This window comes from Tenrec ecaudatus, chromosome 18 (genome assembly GCF_050624435.1).
Source record: "Tenrec ecaudatus isolate mTenEca1 chromosome 18, mTenEca1.hap1, whole genome shotgun sequence".
In the NCBI taxonomy this organism is placed as follows: Eukaryota; Metazoa; Chordata; class Mammalia; order Afrosoricida; family Tenrecidae; genus Tenrec; species Tenrec ecaudatus.
In genome coordinates, this window is record NC_134547.1 from 5,624,821 (window position 1) to 5,643,815 (window position 18,995).

General features: G+C 46.3%; 1 long non-coding RNA gene and 1 pseudogene across 1 annotated transcript; both read left to right on the forward strand.

Annotated features, from left to right (window-relative positions):
* Positions 1-1,035: 1,035 nt before the first annotated feature.
* Positions 1,036-1,189, forward strand: LOC142432987 (U1 spliceosomal RNA; annotated as a pseudogene).
* Positions 1,190-3,065: 1,876 nt separating this feature from the next.
* LOC142432377 (uncharacterized) lies at positions 3,066-18,287 on the forward strand. Its single transcript, XR_012780885.1, has 5 exons — positions 3,066-3,186; positions 5,637-5,814; positions 9,037-9,163; positions 9,349-9,444; positions 16,715-18,287. It is a non-coding gene; the product is annotated as an uncharacterized LOC142432377 (long non-coding RNA).
* The last annotated feature ends 708 nt before the right edge of the window (positions 18,288-18,995 follow it).

Here is an 18,995-nt window from a genome sequence, read left to right on the forward strand (position 1 = left end):
TGAACCAGCAGTCATTCTAGTGCCTACTTATGGCTGTAAGGGATATTTGTCACTTAGTGTCTTTGGACTTGGTCCTGAGGATGAATTCAAGAATGAAAAAGGAAACTTTCCATGTCTCGTTAGAGAAAGCATGGACTTTATCTGGAGTCTGTGTAAGTGGCATCATGATAACCCCAGGTAATGTCCTGTGGGAAACTGAGGACCTCAAAGAGTCTATGCAGCCAAATTCTCTGCTTATAATTAAGAGTCTGGAAGACCATTTGGTGGAGGAAGGCATTCACGTTTCAGAGATAGAGATGAGTCCTTGTCACATACTCCTGACTGAAAATTATCCCCACCATCACCCATAATAGTGCTACTATAAAGGTGTTCTTACAAGCACATGGCTGCTCTCCAGACATGGCTACCTGTGTCTGAGAACAAATTCTACTGTTCTTGTTCAGAGGTGGACAACTCCCCTCTGCCTGCCCCCAATTTTGGTCTTGGCTTACTCCCCCAATGAGACCAAGGACATCTATGGTTAAGACACTGTCCACCTTGTTAAGTGTGTTATTGATGGGGCTCCCATGCCCCAAGACTATATAAACTCGTTGGAAAATATATTTGCTCTTTCTCTTGTTCATGACTTCGGAGAAGGCGAGCGTTTTGCACATTTTACCTCTTCATTTCCCCCTAATTGCACAGCCGCACCTCAGGACCCTTCTGGTCATAAGGGTGGACCTCCTAATCTAGCCAAAGGTGATGTACTGTTTATATCAGGTTCAAAGACAAGGGATCATTGTGACAATGACTTTGGGGGTTAGGAAAGCAAGATGTAATCACACTGAGTTGGTTCCTAGTCCCGATGACCTCACCTGTGACTGGAACCCTGTCCCTCGATGTTGGCCATGACTGATCCTTCTTGTTCGTGCATCGCTAGCCCTTCCTTTTCACCCCCTCTCAGTGGACGGAAACCTTCAGCCTTTTAGGTCAGCAGCCAGACACATTGTGTGCTCTAACCGTCAATTCTTGGCCTAAGGTCTATTAACCTTAACTACACTTACCTGGCAGAGGAGAGACCATGATCATGAAGGTGGTTTCCCCAGGGCAAGGCTTATCCATTGCACTCCGGATGTGCTGACCCCTGCGATTTTCTAAACTTGACTGCATAATTTGTGGTACTGGGGAACTGCGTTCAGGCACTCTCCTTAAAAAAAAAAAGTCCTTAACTATTCAGTGAACACATTTTAATTTAAATTTCCATGTCTTACCATGATTTTAAATTGCCTAGTTCATGGGGGAAATTTTATATATTTGGAAGTGAATGAGTAATCTCATGAGACAGTCGGCGTGATGTATTTCTTTCATACGACCTTCCCAGCCACTGTTGGTCATGACTCGGGCAGAGAAGCAAAGACACGCCATTTTTGTCAGCTGTCAAGTAACTTGCCCATCCCTCCCTCCCATCTCGGAAAGCTGACTGCTAGTTGACCTGCCCATCCTCCCTTCCCTACGGGAAAGTCTCTGCTGGTGATTAATTTTAGAATATACTCCCATGTTCCCAGATACTGGACATTGAAATTAGTTTTGATTATTCTTTAATATGTTGTTCATTCTGATTCAATGTTGTTCCCTTGGATGTTGTAATCTGAATGTTATAGTTAATTATGTTATGGTAACCAGGATGTTATAGTCAATTTTGGTATTGTTTCTTTTATGATAAGGAATGTACCTTGTAATGCATGCTTACTCTTCTTGAAGTTACAATTGATCCATTAATTTTGCTTTCTGCTTCTGTTCCTGCTTGCTTGAACCCTTGGACAGGTGATAAATGAGTTTTTCGTCCTTAAAGATGAGCTGAAATTTGGACTCGGGAATGCAGTCAAAGAATCGCTTTTAGATTCCTTGCAGTCCAGTTATAACCGAATCAAGACTCTTCTAAGTTATCAAGGCATTCTAGTGGCTGCCATCGATTCGAACACGCAACGTTGCTACCCGCAAAATGCAAAGCAGGTGTATGAATCCTAACAAGTTAGTCAATATTGCCATCTGGTAACCTTAAAAATATGCTGTCCTCCCACGCAAAGGAGAAAACACACACGTGCACACGCTCATCCCATTTCCTATTGTATGGAAATTCTTTAAAATTTTTTAACATTTTATTAGGGGCTCATACAACACATCACAATCCATACATATACATACATCAATTGTATACAGCACATCTGTACATTCTTTGCCCTAATCATTTTCTTTTTTTTCCTCCTCTTTTCTTTTTTTACATTTCATTAGGGGCTCATACAACTCTTATCACAATCCATACATATACATACATCAATTGTATAAAGCACATCCATACATTCCCTGCCCCAATCATTCTGAAAGCATTTGCTCTCCACTTAAACCCTTTGCATCAGGTCCTCTTTTTTTTTTTTCCTTCCCTCCCCGCTCCCCCCTCCCTCATGTGCCCTTGGTAATTTATACATCGTTATTTTGTCCTATCTTGCCCTATCTGGAGTCTCCCTTCCCCCCCTTCTCTGCCGTCCATCTCCCAGGGAGGAGGTCACATGTGGATCCTTGTAATCAGTTCCCCCTTTCCAACCCACTCACCCTCCACTCTCCCAGCATCGCCCCTCACACCCCTGGTCCTGAAGGTATCATCCACCCTGGATTCCCTGTGCCTCTAGCCCTCATATGTACCAGTGTACAGCCTCTGCCCTATCCAGCCCTGCAAGGTAGAATTCGGATCATGGTAGTTGGGGGGAGAATTCTTTAAATTTTTATGGCTACCTTAACCAAGTCTTCCAGGGATGATGGATAAACAGGAAATCCATTGCGCAAGCGTCTCTGACACTTCTGGCCCTTGGCGGCCGCCGTAGTGCGATCCGCCGCAGTCCGATAAACTTCAAGGTGCCTGCGGGCCTGCCGGGTGCTTTGGGAAAGACCGTGCGCAGCCGGTGGAGCCGCGCATCTTCGGGAAGGAAGCGTCTGTTATCGGAACGACTTGGGCGTACGGAGGGGAGCCAGTGCGTTTTCCATCTTTGGAACGACGTGTGGACGGGTTTCCGGGGGGCAGGGCCGGGCTGGGGGGCTTGGGGAAAGCCAGGGGAGGGGGCGCCTTCAGGGTCCTACCCAGGGCATGCCCAGGCTGCCCCGACGGTTCGGGGCCCGGTCTTTGCGCATCTCCCTGACCGATCGTCTCCACTGGTGAGTAACGCTGTGTGATTGCATCCGAGCCTAGGTGCGCAGCACTGCCGTTTGCAAAAGGCTGGTGGCGGAATGGTTGGGTCGGGTTTCTGGACCGGCATTGCCCGTGGCCGCTTCTCAACGCGGAAAGTATGCACGCGCCAGCAGCACTTTTGTAAACCCAAGTAATTGTTAGGAGGGAAAGGGGAGTTCTGGGTACTGAAGGCTCAGGTAGTGCACTCAGGCTGTCTCTGGAATACGTGCAAGGCCGCATAGTGGGGGCCCGGGGTAGAGTTAGGCTCAAAATTGCCGCTTCAGGGGAGCGCGGAAATGCACCTTGAAAATGGCTGGAAGGGGGCTGTTGCTGATCCCAAACTTGCCTGAACTGAAAGAGGAAGACTAGCTCTGGAGAGACAGAGTGTGAGCCCCGACAGAGCCCCTAGGCTTCCGCAGGAGCGATCCCGCTCTCCATGAAAGACAGGGGCCTGCCCTCAGTCTCCTGCTAGTTATGTGCCACCCTCCCCCCTCGTCCCCAATTGGGGGTGGCCTGGTTCAGGGTATTGGCCATACTTATTGGCTGAGTTCAGGCACATGTGTAACTTAATGTTACCGGTGCCTAGTGTGACTGCCCAGGTGACCTGCACCTGCACCTAGGTCACCTTGGTCTGAGCATGCCCAGCTTTGGATGGTCCCCAGAGGTGCCTGGGTTGTGCCTGCTTTCTTTGAAACCCCTTGATTGTGGCACGGCCAGTTAAGTTTCATTTGGTGCAGTTGTTTGGTGGGCACCACACCCTTTATCCCTCATCTTCCCACCTGTCAGTCACAAATGAGGCTGCTAACCGCAAGGTCAGCACTTGGAAACTACAGGCCACTCTTTGGGAGGAAGACTAGGTTTTCCACTCTTGTAAAGAGTTATAGTCTTGGAAGCTGTGTTAGTCTGGGTACATTAGAGAAACAAATCCACAGAAACGTATGTGTCCAAGAGAGAGTTTTATATAAAGGGTAAGTGCACATCAAGAAAAATAATCCCATCCAGTGCTGCCCAAGCTCACAAATCCAACATTAGCCCATTTGTCTGACACCAATCCACAAAGTCTTCCTCCATCTCATAAAATACACGCAAGGATACCAAATGCAGGAAGAAAGCTGAACCAGAGAATGTGTAAACATCTCAGCGCTGGCAGGGGTCTCCACACGGCTTCTCCAGCCACCAGAGCTGCATCAGGGTAGGTCCATGCTGCTTCTCCTCTGGGATGTCTTGCAGGAAGTGAGCCTTGCCAGCTGAAGCAAGGAATGGCTAAGGCAGCTGCACCCAGGTCCGACCATCACAAAGCAAGAGACCCTAGAAAGGCGAGGCTCGCTGAGCCATTTATCTCTCCACCCTTCAGTTAATCCCACATGTGTTTATCGGCCAGGTTGGCACAATAAACTTTATCTCAGAAGCCACAAGGAGCAGTTTAGCAGTGTCCCAAAGGGTCTCTCTATTCAGAATCCATTAGATGGCAGTGACTTGTGTTTTGGATTTTGATTGTGGATGACATACCTTCTTCAAGGTTCAGTCATTTAGAGCATATCCCTTGAGAATCACTCCTTAGCTTCAATGGATAGTTTGTGTGTTGTGAGTTATGCAGTATGCTTTTTTTCTTTATTTTTTTTGCCTTGCATATGTCTTTGGTGTCCAGTCTTATTTTTTTAATTTTTATTTTTTTCTTATTTATTTTTTAAAACATGATTGTTTACAGTATTTTTGCAATTCTGAATCTTGGGTTATGTGCTAGTTACATACTCTGGTGACAGTTAGGGACTTGAGAGGATTCAGAGTGAAGGGGTGGAATCTAGTCTTTCAGTGTGGTCACAGCGAATGAGGCCTCTGTGTGGGTGTTGCCTTCTCCTGAGAATTCTGGGAACTCCTCCATTTACTCCTTGGAGACACATGCTTCCTACTGACAAGGCTCACTCTGAGAGATGTTCTACTGACAAGATACATGGCAGTACGCTGATGGACCCCCATGCCCTGGGAACTGGAAGAGCCATGTGGAGCCCCCTGCCAGCACTGAGATGCATCTACCACCATTGGATCCACAAGACTTTGCACCCACTGGCCTGTGAGCAGCCTACATTTCGCATCATGGCATGTGTTCCCTGGGTCTGAAGAGGACTTTATAGATTGTTATCAGACATATAAGTTAATAATGGTCTTATGGATTTGATCTGGACTGGGCTGGGTTGTTCTCTCAGTATTCAATTGCTCTTGCATATAACCTCTTTCTTATACACACATGAGTGTCTCTAACTTTGTTTCTATGGTCTACCCGGACTGACAGGTTTGATTGCCCATGGCATATAGCTGAGTCACTAAATAAAGGACCAGTCAACAGTATTGGGGAGTTTGTGTTACAAAGAGGGACAGGAATTATAACAGCATCTGGACCAGTAGGTGATGTGTCACTCACAGTGTATTCTCCCATTAGCCTACAGGTTTGGAATCTCCAGTTGCAGGAGAATCAAGTGGGAGGAAGCAAGAAGAGGTGGCTGGTTTGGGGGCTATTGCTTCATGAGAGAAGTCTGAACAAAATTGGTAAACACAAAGACAGAGCATCTCTGCTCCAGGCTGTGTCCTAAGGACCAAAGGAAATGATCAACGCTCAGGTGACTTTTGCTTGTTTGTTTTCTTTTTGTGAATTCCTAATGGATTTATAGAACCCCGTAGAACGCCAATTTAGTTCATCAAAAAAATTCACATTTGGAAAACTTGAGGCTGGAGAGAAAGAAACTTTGACTTAGTCTTCACATCAGCTATGTTTCAGATCAAGAAGAACACAGATTATGAGAGTAACAGTAAACTTTTACCTAAGTAAGTTTCTAAAGTTTATGTGATATAAAATCTTAAAGCGCAACATTCTCATAAATGTATCTGAACCCCAATTAGTATTAATAATATTTTTTTAAATGGCTGGTGGACCTCAACATCTTTGAAGTACAGAGGCAGGAGAGAGAATCACCATCAACATCAGGCCAAAACTAAAGAAGTGTCAAGACAATAAGTCTCAAGTGTACAGAAACTGGCAATCCCAAATCCATAGGGTAGATAGATATCCGTCTGGAGGAGTCTCTTCACTGCTATGTTAGCAAAGGCTGATGAACCCAGGTGATCAGGTCAGGTAGCCTACTGCTGCCTAATAAGGGGAAGTTGGTAAATCCAGACCAATGATAGATTGCTGTTGCAATGGCTGAAGACCCCAAAGTGGGCGAGAAAGCAGGCTGCTGGCTCACAATGCTGTTGTTGTGAGGGTCCCCCAAGACTGTTCATCACGTAGCCCCCCCTATGTACAATAGAACAGTCCCATACTCGACCCCTTTGTTGCAGCCACAATCTCAGCCTTCTGCTTGAGGGCCGTCCACTTTTGTGCTTCCCATTTCTCCAGGGACTGCTCTCTCCTGACAGCAGATCCAAAGTATGTAAGACAAAGTCCCTCTCTATGTACTTCTTCCAAGACAGATTTGTTTGCCCTTTTGGCAGTTGATGACACTTCATATTCTTGGCCTGCACCACAGTACAAACACATCCATTGTTCTTTAGCCTTCCTTAGTCAACGCCAACTCTTACATGCTTATGAGACACTTGAACATACCAAAGCTTGGTTCTGTGCCCTTTGGTCCACAATGTAACATCCTTGGTTTTGAATACTCTAAAGGGTCATGCAATGGGTCTTTGAGTGTCTTGCCCGCTGCTTCCATATCGACAGGCAATTCTCTGTTTCTTGAAAGTGTTGGCTTCTTAGGCCAACAAGCCACTTCCCTGCCTGAGCAGCTGTAGAATGCTCACAGTGGGCAAGCCAATGAGTACAGAAGCAGAACAGGGCCCTGCGGCCAAGCCAGTGGTGACCGATGGAACAGCCAAGAGGAGCTTGTAATCAGAAGGCTTTTGAAGATGGCCAAGCACTTCCTGACTTGGTGTCAACAAGAGCAGCCTGTCCTAAGGTGGCGGATAGGAGCTGAGGGAGCTGCTCTGCACTGAAGGGAGATCCCGCCTTTATGCTTATTATTATTATAAATTGGGCTTAATACGTATATCAAATCATTCCATGTTTCAGGCATGTCCAGCAGAATGATACATTTACTACCATAATCAGGGTTCAATGTTCTTTTTCTCTATGGACCCATTGCCATCATCACCCCTTCACCCTGCCACCACCTCCCTGTCCACCCATGTTCTATGTGCTGCCTCAATCGGTTCATTAGTCTTGCTTTTTCAGATCCATCCAAATGAAAAACAAGCTTACACTGCCAACTCAAGAATGTAACTCCCAGTGACATAATACTGCCCAGACACCCCTAACGTGTACCATCAAAAACCAAACCAAACAGGACAACACCAAAAAGCATGAGGTTTTTACCACCAGATCAGGTCCAGCGTGCATCCTCGGGGGAATCTGCGGACAAGTTTCAATGGTTCCGGTCAGGCGTCTGTCCTTGATACTCTATACTCGACTGTTTAATGACCACTGTCTCCCCATCCCTGAACTGTGGACAGAGGGAGTCGACTGGAAGTTTGTGTCCTATATAGTTCCTGTAGGCTAGAATCCTGATCCCTCCCTTCAACTTTGGATTGTACGCTTCACAGTCCTTTGGTGGCTGATGATGGTGTGCTGCTGCTTCCTTGTGGACTTCGCTGACATCTCGCTTAGATGGCTGCTTGTTTGGGGACGAGCCTTTCATATCCATGGGTGATGTTATCTGACAGTGCGGCACCGTCTCACTTCTTCAACACGGGTCGCTATAGCACCTGCCTCCTCGGAGCTCCTTCCCACAGGGGAGGACCGAGCAGGCCCATGATGCGCCTGCTTCCTTATGCTAGTCTTGAGCATAACCTCGTGTTCCTGACCCAAATTGTACTCTCTTAATCAACCATTTTGATCTATGAGGGGTGTTTTTTGGCCTTGGTCGTGGATTAGCACACCCAGAAGAGAGGCAAAGAGTGTTGTCTGAGGCATGACTTGATTAAGGATTGGCAAATAGGTTGAAGAGTTTGTCTGGTCTTGGCAAAAGGAACTCCATTTTGAATCCGGTGCCTTCAGCTTGGCTCTCAGAATTCACCTCTCATAGACCTCCCTTTCACTGACCTCCCTCTCTCACTGATCTCCCCCTCCGCTGCTCAACCTTCAAATTCCTGGAGCTGGCTCCTCCCGGAGCCAGAATGTTTTCTGAAGATATGCACACTCCACTCTAGCCGTCCTTGGCATATAGATAAGGTCAAAGACCTTCTCCCTTCTGAAGCACCTGTGTGCACAGATCCTCGCCAGCTTGGATCCTTCCCAGCTGTGCCTGCCAGCAGTGGTATAAAAACGCAGCCCAGAATTCTCAAAGCACGGTTTCAAAGACTCAATCCCCTGAGTTGCTGAATCCGCCCGCAAGCCTCCCAAGAAAGCCTGCTTCTAAACTTTGCCAATTGGATCTTTGGTTCTGTTTCGCGCCCCAGAATTCCTTACAGAGTTGAGATGCCTGTGAGCTCCACCGCATAGAAATAAACCCTGAGCTGCCCGAGAATTAGCGCCGATGCGGTTCGAAAGGATACCGGTGGTACTCCTGACTCCATTTCCCAACGTACCGTGAACTTGTCCTTTATATAAACATGTAAATGCTTGTGTAACACGTGCGTGTATCATCTTGAGCTATTTTTAGGTTACTACACGCATTTTTACTGTCACATGTATGGTTTTGCATTTATTAAGAGATGTTTGAAAAGAAATATACAAAACCCCGCCTAGATGTATGGATGCAGCCTATATAGAAAACTGTGCAGAAAGATTTGCTTTATATTTCTTTCATATAATCAAAAGAACTTCATTGGAGAAAACCCTTTTATTTCAGAAATCCGTAACACCCAGCGAAGTGGCTGTAAAGTTCACCTGGGAGGAGTGGCAGCTCCTGGACCCTGCTCAGAAGACCCTCTATCAGGACGTGATGTTGGAGACCTACCGCCACCTGGTGGCCATCGGTGAGGAGCGCTCTCAAGTGATTGGCCTTGTCTTTGACTTTCTTTCTTTCTCAGAGGCTAAAATCTTTGGTGTGTCTGTGGTGCTCTCCAAGTGGTAGACTCGTCTTCACAAACCTAAAGTGGATTTTTTTTCCCCCTAAAGTCAATTTTGGCATGTCTAAGATTCTGTGATTTCTCATGGACAGGTTATGAAGTTAGCAAACCCGATGCGTTCTCTTGGTTGGAACGAGGAGAACCACCAGGATCCATGTTAGAAAAAAGCTGTGGTGGAATGTGTTCAGGTGAGTGAGCACAAAACAGTCTCAAGAGAATGATTGTGTAAGTCTCCTTCAGCTGGGTGAAGGCCCGACGTGTGTGAGAGAGCGTTTTGGCAATCTCCAACCCCTTTCATGTGTGCCCCTCCACTGGTGCGACCTCTTTTTCTCTCACGTTTAGAGAAGTGCTCATTCCTCTCCCTGAGAGTAGATTCCCTCTTCTGAGCATTCTAAAATCCGCCCCTGCTTCCTGTTCGTTTCCCTTCCTTACTATGGAACTCGCGTGTCATAGTGAAGAGCCCTCTCTTCAGAGACAGAACATTGAATTCTGTTGAATTCTTCTTAACAGAGCCTGGCGGTTGGCGTCTAGAGCCTCTCTTCCCGGTCTCTGGGGGTCCCACTCAGGACGGGTTTGGGAAAGTAAGCATGGCAGTCGCTACACACGGTCTGGAAGAGTGTTTCCAGGTGGACCTAGGATTTCTTTTCAGGCCTCGGACAGGATTCGTTCACGGTCTTAAGCAAAAGGGGTACACACTAATTGCTGGCAGTCATCCCAGGTAGGCTGGCCTGTGAAGAAAGCAGACTCCCAACAAGGGAATCAGTGCCTGAGGTTTTCCTGAAAAAGTGGGGTTTGGGCTCTCCAGTTATAGAAAGCAGAGCTGGTGAAAGGGGCATACACCAAATTATACAAATCAGAGGTGATGAAAGGGAATCAAGGTTCCCCCGACTGCCTGAGGGAGGGGCAAGATGGGGGGTCCCCTGAGGGGAAGACTGAGTGACATGGGACCCACAGGAATGCCTGGATCGGGTATGGAGTAGACACACCCATGGTGGTCGATCTGAAGACAAGTCAGGGCAAATTAGAAACAGGGCGTGTCTCTGAGGAGGGACCTATGGAGGGTGAGGGGAAGAGGGTTAGGCCACGTCCTGGTCCTCTGGGTCTGCCTGCCAAAAACGGCAGTGCGGGGCTTAACCATCTCACCTACTTGAAAAGCCTTGTCTTTTGCCACTAAAATTTGCGCTCCCATTTTTAAAGATCAAGTCTTTAGCCACAGAGGAGGGTTCAAATCCAAGTTGTACCAAATATCCATGTCAGGACATGGATCAGGTCGGGCAGGTCTTCCCGTGACAACATCCCAAACCCACCTAGTCACAGAAGACGGAAATGTTCTCATGTCTGGCCCACATCAAGGTTGGCCACTAGTTGGCAGCGTTCAGGGTGTCCTTTTGGAAACTTTGCCCCGTAGATGTCCTCCTGCTTAGGGGATACACAGACCTAAAGTGAGACAAAGTACACGCTCAGCGGATATTGGCTTTTGAGGACGAACTGCCCATGATGAAACCAGAAAGCAAAAGATGCAGCGGACAATGAGGAGGAGACAAAAAAACATGGGTGGACATCTCAATACAGCACAGGGACAAAGGCTAGTGCTGCCTCTGATCCCTCAGTCTCGCCCATTCTTGAATTCAGCCCTGATCCTGAAGCCACAATGGGGCCTTGCCTCCAGAGGTGTTTTACTAGAGCTCCTGGTCCTGTCCAGTACAGGTTGCGAGGACAAAGAGCCAGAAGGTGTCCTGGGACTCTGGAACGTCTCAGGGCGTGTGTCCCTGAGGAAGACGGCCTGGGCATGGACCTCACTGAGGGGACTATGAGGCGAGGGTCTTTATCTCGCTGGGGCCTCCAAATGTTGGGACTGAAACTGGATGCAAGAGACCACTGAAGACTCAAGATGTCCAATAAATGAGCCTTTATTAGCTGGCCATTGGCGACAACCTGACCGGAACTTTCCAAGCCTCTCAGGTCCCAGTCCTCCTCCCCCACCCTGTGCTGCTTCTCAAGCTTTTACACTCTGGTGACACCTTTCTAGCTTGGCAGTGTCTAACCACAAGGTCCTGTTATTCAGAGTTCTCGCAGAAAGGGGCTCAGCTGGAGCCGGTTACAGAAGCCAGAGTAACCAGCCGTTACTACAGGTTCAAGATACAGGCAGGGGCCTTTCCAGGTACATTCAGGTGCAAACATTTTCCACTTAACTAGCTTGCCTGGTGGGGTGGCTGGGCAATTCAGTTAAAAGTTATTATGGAGTTAGGTTTGCTCAGACCTAACAGCAGAAAAGTGGTATTTTCCCCCTAGTTATAATAGAAGTCTTTGGTAGAGAGAAAATGTTAAGACTTAGCAAAGCTCAATGAAGTTTGTCTTATAGAGAATTGCCTTTCATCTCCCCCTTCCATTTTTTTCTTTTATTGGGGGCTCTTACATCTCATCACAATCCATACATTCATCCGTTGTGTCAAACACATTTGTACATATGTTGCCATCATCATTTTCAATGCATTTTATTTCTACTTGAGCCCTTGGTATCAGTTCCCCATTTCCCCTCCTCCCTCCCTCATGAACCCTTGATAAGTTGTAGATTATTATTTTCATATTTTACATTGTCCTCTGTTACTGTTCACCCACTTTTCTGTTGTTTGTCCCCCTTGGAGGGGGATATATGTCATCCTTGTGATCGATTCCCCCCTTTCTCCCCTCACCTTCCCCTTATGCTCCGGTATATCTATTATCATTGTTGGCCATGAGGGGTTTATCTATCCTGGATTCCCTGTTTTGGGGGCTGTTATCTGTAGCAGTGTGCATTTTCTGGTCTAATCAGATTTGTAACGTAGAATTGAGGTCATGATAGTGGGGGGAGGAAGCATTAAAGAATGAGAGGAAAGTTGTATGTTTCATCTGTGCTATACTGCACCCTGATTGGCTTGTCTGATCCCATCAACACCTCATGATCACACAGGCTGGTGTGCTTCTTCCATGTGGGCATTGTTGCTTCTCAGTTAGATGGCTGCTTGTTTGTCTTTAAGACCCCAGACACTGTATCTTTTGATAACAGAGCACCATCCATTCTCTTCACCACATTTGCTTATTCACCCATTTTGTCTTAAGCGATCTTGTCAGGAAGGGGAGCATCACAGAATGCTGGCTTATTAGAACAAAGTGTTTTTGTGTCAAGGGAGTGCTTGAGTGGAGGCCTAATGTCCATCTGCTACCTTAATTCTTAACTTATAGATATATGTACATAGATCTATTTCCCTATTATATATAAATATATTTACACATGTACATGTCTGTATTCAGACCTCTGTAAATGCCTTTTGCCTCATAGTTCTTTCTTCTATTTCTTTTTACTTTGCTCTTGTCCCATTATCATGTTCAGCCTTCATTCAGGTTTCGTATTTCCTCACTGTTACCTTGCCCTTGATGAAGCCCCACTAGGCAACCTATACCCCTCTTTCCATTGATTTTAATTCACTTGTTGTTCCCTTGTTCCTGGGTTGGTTGACACACCCTCTTCCTTTCTCCCACCTCCCGTCTCCCGGCCCCTCCCCCAACCATCTGCCTGCTGTTTTCTTCTCTGAATTGTTTATCCCGCCTGTCTTACCTAGATAGACATTCAGAGGCATTAGTAAGTATAAAAACCAGGCACAGCCAAACAAATTCACAAAGGAAGTGTTGTTTTGTGTTCCCCCTTCTGTTTTACTCATTGAGATTGTAGAATATGTGAGGAAGTGCAGATGATTTGTTGGGCTTGAAACCAGTTGAACAGGCCACATAGTTAAATAAATGTAGGTACTCCGGTCTTGGAGAACAGAGGAAAACCTGTTGAGTTGCCTACAAAAAGCTGGCACATGGTGGCATTGTTGAGCTTCTTGAACACACAGGAGAATCACAAGGGCTTAAAGCAAGTGTCCTCAAACTAGGGCCCACGGGCCACATGCGGCCTGCTGAGGACATTTATCCCGCCAGCCGGGTGTTTTTGCCCCATTTGGTTTTTTTTTACTTAAAAATAAGATATGTGCAGTGTGCATAGGAATTTGTTCATAGTTTTTTGTTGTTTTTTTAAACTATAGTCAGGCCCTCCAACGGGTCTGAGGGACAGTGAACTGGCCCCCTGTTTAAAGAGTTGGAGGACCCCTGGCTTAAAGTTTTCTCAATGTGGCCACCTTTTAGCTGCTCCTGAACTACTTCATGTAATGCCTGTTGTTTTTCTGTATTAAGGGACTAATGTTTTATCCATTGGTTGGATATCCAAGATGGTTTAATGGATGCAGTCTTGCTCAGAGTGGCCCAATTCAAGAATGTGAATATCCTAATCTATAATTGTTCTATTTAGGAGTGGCCCCGATGGGAAAAAACATCTCCCTGTTGATTTTTTTCCAAGCCTCCCCTTTATGTCCTATTTTCCTCATCGTGTTGTGGGGCTTAGTGCATATGACTACAGGCTTAATTAAACCAGATTTCCCTTCTGTCCCTGTACAGTTGGATTTATGCCACCTTTCTATACCCTTTCCTGACGAACTTCTACTGTCTCCATGTTGAAATCAGGGCCAGTTAGTGACTATACCTTGGTCACTGTGGATGGTTCCCGACAGTGCCGTCAGCTCTTGAATCTACAAGCCCTGAAAACTTTCCCCCTCAGTCCTGCCTCTCCACAACAGCATTCTAGACTGCTCATGATTTATGGGCAGGTGTGACTCCTTGTGTGCACTTTGGTGAGGGGTGTTTATTCTTTTAATTTTTTTCTTTTGAGTGAGTGAGAGTGAATGAGAGAGTGAGTGAGAGAGAGAGTGAGTGAGAGAGTGAGAGTGAATGAGAGAGTGAGTGAGAGAGTGAGTGAGAGAGTGAGTGAAGAGAGTGAGAGAGTGAGAGTGAATGAGTGAGTGAGTGAGAGAGAGTGAGTGAGAGTGAGAGTGAATGAGAGAGTGAGTGAGTGAGAGAGTTAGTGAGTGAGTGAGTGAGAGAGAGTGAGTGAGAGTGAATGAGAGAGTGAGTGAGAGAGTGAGTGAGTGAGAGAGTGAGTGAGAGTGAGTTAGTGAGAGAGTGAGAGTGAGAGTGAGTGAGTGAGTGAGAGAATGAGAGTGAATGAGAGAGTGAGTGAGAGTGAGTGAGTGAGAGTTAGTGAGAGAGTGAGTGAGAGAGAGTGAATGAGAGTGAGTGAGAGTGAGTGAGAGAGAGTGAATGAGAGTGAGTGAGAGAGTGAGTGAGAGATTGAGAAAGTGAGTCGAGGGGTGTTTATTCTACAGACAGGAATGTAAGGGAGGAAAAGTAATCGGCCTACATGATCTCCCTTTTTTATAGGCCAGGGGATTTCATATTTTGTTACAGCTTTAAGCTTCCCTTCATAATCTTCATCGATAGCTCAGTAACCATTGGAACACCTTGGGTATTCGGGCTAGTTCCCGAATAACAGCTCTATTGCTGCTCCTGGCAGGAACCCCAACACTCGCTTTTCACAAACCACCGGGGGTGCTCTGGAACCTTCTTTGGGCTACTTAATTCACGGTGAGGAGGACATAGACCCTGTTCCAGAGAGCCTGGTCAGATCCCTCCCTTGGCTCCGTGCTCGGTGATGGCTGTTGCCAGGACTCTCGCTGAAAATACTCGGTCATTCCACAAGAGAATATCTTTCCTTTGGACTGGTTTCTACATCTTTGTCTACTATTCCCGCTCCTGTTCCTGAAAGCACAGGTGCTTTGTGACTTTGATGAACAGCCCTGATCTTATCTTTAGAAGACTCTTCTTCCTCTAATGCCGTACCCCCTCGGGCTGGGCTCAGGGAGCTTCCCTCCCCTGGGGTGTAGAGTCTTTGGCCTTTGGGTCTTGTTTGGAAACAGAAGTCGTAGGTAATAGGCCAGTCTCTGTGGGTCCTCATCTAACACTGGCCCAGGCAGAGGCACTAGCCTGCTCTTCTGAGTTTGGATAGCTCACCTGAGGCTTCTTCCTCTCTCAGCAAAGGTTCTAAAACCCTTTTTAAATAGTGCCCCCAGAGACCAGGTCTCCGCAGCGAGAGTCTCCCCTGCCCAGAGAGCCATTTTTACGTTTGTCGTGACCTCTTCCCAAGTTCCTAAGTCTCAAGTTCTCTCCTCAGGGAACTGCGTGCTGTCCTTTTTCACGATCTGTAGAAAACCCTGCGTCTTTCTTTCACCTTCCGAAAACACCCCTCTGTTTTAGCACATGGCTCCTGTCAGGAAACGACCTGAGCTGAGCCGAGCCGAGCCTAGCAGGTTCATTCAGCGTTTAGCTTTGGAGTACTGTGGCTTGCAGGCCTCCTGTTAGTACGTGCATTAAAGTGTGCACTGTCCGAAACTGGAAGATCCTGAGCTCCCTGGGGAAAACTTCACAGGGAGTGTCTGGCAGGCTAATAAACAGTCCTGTCCGTCCCTGTGTGAAGAATGGCAGACAGCGGCCGCTGATACTTTCAGTAGATAGAAGCATGTTTTTGCCGGGGTGGGGGTGTGTGTGAGAAGCCAGGAGTCTGTAGCAGACAACTTATCGGTTTTTAGAGGGGACTAGCCGAGAAGCTGTCTCCTGGAGGAACAGGTGCATTTGGCGCTGAGCAGTCGTCTCCAGACTTGCAGAGGTCTTCCTCTCAGCACTGCTGCCTGTTTTCCAAGTGCTGGAGTCACGAGGGAAGGAAAAGGCCATTCAGACCCTGTTCCAGGCCCTCAGTTTCCCACAATAAAAAGTTGGTCTGAGAATGGCACGTTGATCTGACTGCACACAGCAGCGGGAGCATAACCCTCACCCTCAGCCCAGGGCCAATTCCTTCGAGGCAGCGACCAGATGTGCCGCCACCCTCCGGCTTTTTTCACCAGGTTTGGCAGCAGCCATCCCTCCGGGGCATTCTCCATTCCTGGGCAAGGTTTGACGGTGCGGTGCAACGGGCACAAGAATTCACAGACAGTCCTCACGACGGTGGGAGTGTGTTAGGGACGTTTAAACCTTCACTTGAGGACAGCCTAAAGCTCCTTCCACATTGCCCAGCAAAGATCCTGGGGGAATCACCTGTAACCTCAGCCCCCACACACTCAGCTCTAGTTCTGAGAGTTTACCAACCTGCCTCCCCAGGGAATGCCCACAGGCTCTCCACTGAGCAAGCAAGTCTCCTGATGGAAGGCACCGGGCTGTTTCCTTTCAGGAACTTGACCATCTGTCTCCTGATCTTGATGGTGCTGCTCCTCCGCCACGTCTTGGGTGTCACAGCTCTGTCTTTCGGTTCAGGGAGCATGCACGTGGCTGCATTTGTATTCATTTCGTTTTTGTCATCTAACTTTGCTTCTATATTAGCCTTTTTTTAGCCTTGCGATTTGTTTACATTATAACAAATAAACACTTAACCTGGTGTATATTACTTACATTTCTATAGTTGTCACTAAAGATTTAACGTCAGTGGATGCATATTTTCAAAACCACTCTATTATAAATTAACCTCAGGGAAAGACTCATTATTCCCCTCTTTTCTAGAAATCGAGAAAGTTGAGGACCATTTGCTTGGATCCGTACAAAAAGAAAGACCAGCAGACAGAATGGAACAGTGCTACGAATATGGTGCTTTGGAAAATGTTGTGAGTCAGCATCAAAATCATTTTTCTATTGTGGAAAATCATGGGATAGTTGATTTACATGAAAAAGCAGTGAAATCAATCTTAACTTTACCAACAGTCAACCAGAACCAAAGCAGTAGATTAAAGGAGTCTGTTGTGTTTAATGGAGGTGAGAAGACCTTTCTCTCTGATGACCAAGAGCAGTTTTCTGCTGAAGTGAAATTCCCTAAGTGTAAAAATTCGAATACCATTAAATCACAATGCAGCACACTTCAGAAAACGAACAAAAATCTCAGTGCTCATCGGTGCTATTATACTGGAAAGAATCACCATGTGTGCAGTTACTGTGGAAAAGACTCTTCCAGGCCACACCTCGTCATCCATGAGCGAATCCATACAGGTGAGAAACCCTATAAATGTAGTCAGTGTGACAAAGGCTTCACCAGGAAACCTTCTCTCACCGTTCATCAGCGAACTCACACTGGTGAGAAACCACACGTATGTAGTGAATGTGGCAGACGCTTCGCTGGGCAAGGAACTCTCCGAATTCATCTGCGAGTTCACACCGGAATCAAACCCTATGTCTGTGGTGAGTGTGGTACAGCTTACAGCCAAAAGGCATCTCTTATAGCACATGAGCGATTTCACACAGGAAAGAATCCCTTTCCATGCAATCAATGTGGAAAATCTTATACCCAGAAGTCAGCACTCAATCAACACCTAAAAGTTCACAAAGAGAAACCCTTTCAATGCAGTGAGTGCGACAAAGCTTTCAAAGCCCAGGAAGAGCTCCTGTCTCATCAAGGATATCGTCGAGGACAGTTTATCTATCGCTGCAACGAGTGCGGGATAACGTTTACCTGTATTTCTAAGTTTTCTTCACATAAGGAAACCCACAAAAGTAGAAAAGCTTTCAATTCAGACAAGGTGGGAAAGCTCTCCACAGGGAGGCAGGTGTCATCACACACGATTGATCGCATGCAGAAGGAAAGCCCTGGCAATAGAGTGACTTTGCAATTTCCCTGCGTGGCTTCTCCTGTGTTAGTAAACATCAATGGGGTCCTCGTGAATAAGAATGACGTTCTTGTGGGAGGGCCTTTGGCCAGAATGGAACCAAGTGACAACCGTGGATTTGTACAGCAGAACATTCCTCAGAATACAGTGAATGTGGTGGCAGTGCCTTTGAATCCCGTGACGGTGGTAGTTCCCCCAGTGACTGAATACAATTTAATTATTTATAAGCCATAGGACAAACTGTGATACGTTAATGGACAAGAGAATAGAGCAAATATCTACCTTATTATGGCTACAAAGTGTATCCTGCAGGAACTCATGTATATAGAGGTTGGGAAGTTCTAAAAGATAAGTAGATTCATATCAAGATTAATCTGATTGTAATAAAAATTCATTTAAATTGATTGCTTTGTTGCATATCAATTAAATGATTGAAAATCTGAGTTCACGTCATAAAATTAGTGTGAATTTTAAAATAAATGGGCAATTGGTATCTGAAATGTTGTTTCTTGTTATTTGCTATCAAATCAATTCTGACACACTGTGACCATAGTTGGTAAGAATGAGTTTACTTGCAAGAGAAACTGGACAGGATAATACTGGCTTGCTGGGATTGTTCACACACTTTAGTTGCATTTCCCCAGGTCAGATAAAAGACCAATTGAAACCCAGAATTTCCACAATGAATTCTAGAACTTTAGCATTAGAACAGAGGGACCGATGATCCAGTAGTCAGTCTTCTGTTACCTAGTCATGACTCAAGGAATCTTACTCACTTAGCATCTTTGGATGTGGTTCTGCTGTCAGGCACTAGGGATGGAGTCATGAATGAAAAGAGAAACATTTCATACTTTCTTGGAGAGAGCTCGGAGCTTAACTGGAGTGTATTTAAATGCAATCTTGATAACCAGCTAATCTTGTGAAAACATGATTCAGTATTTATACCAGGTAAAATAGACAAGGGATCATTGCGCAATGCCTTTGGGATTTAGGAAACCAAAATGTAATTACCATTGAGTTGGTTCCTAGCCCTGATGAGACCCAACCTGTGTGATTAGAACTCTCCTCCTCGGCATTTCCAATGGCTGAGTTTTTTGTACGTCCTTCACTAGGCCTTTCCTTGCAGCCACCTCTCAGTGGAACGAAACCTCCAGCCTTTTAGGTTAACAGCCAACTACATCTAATTG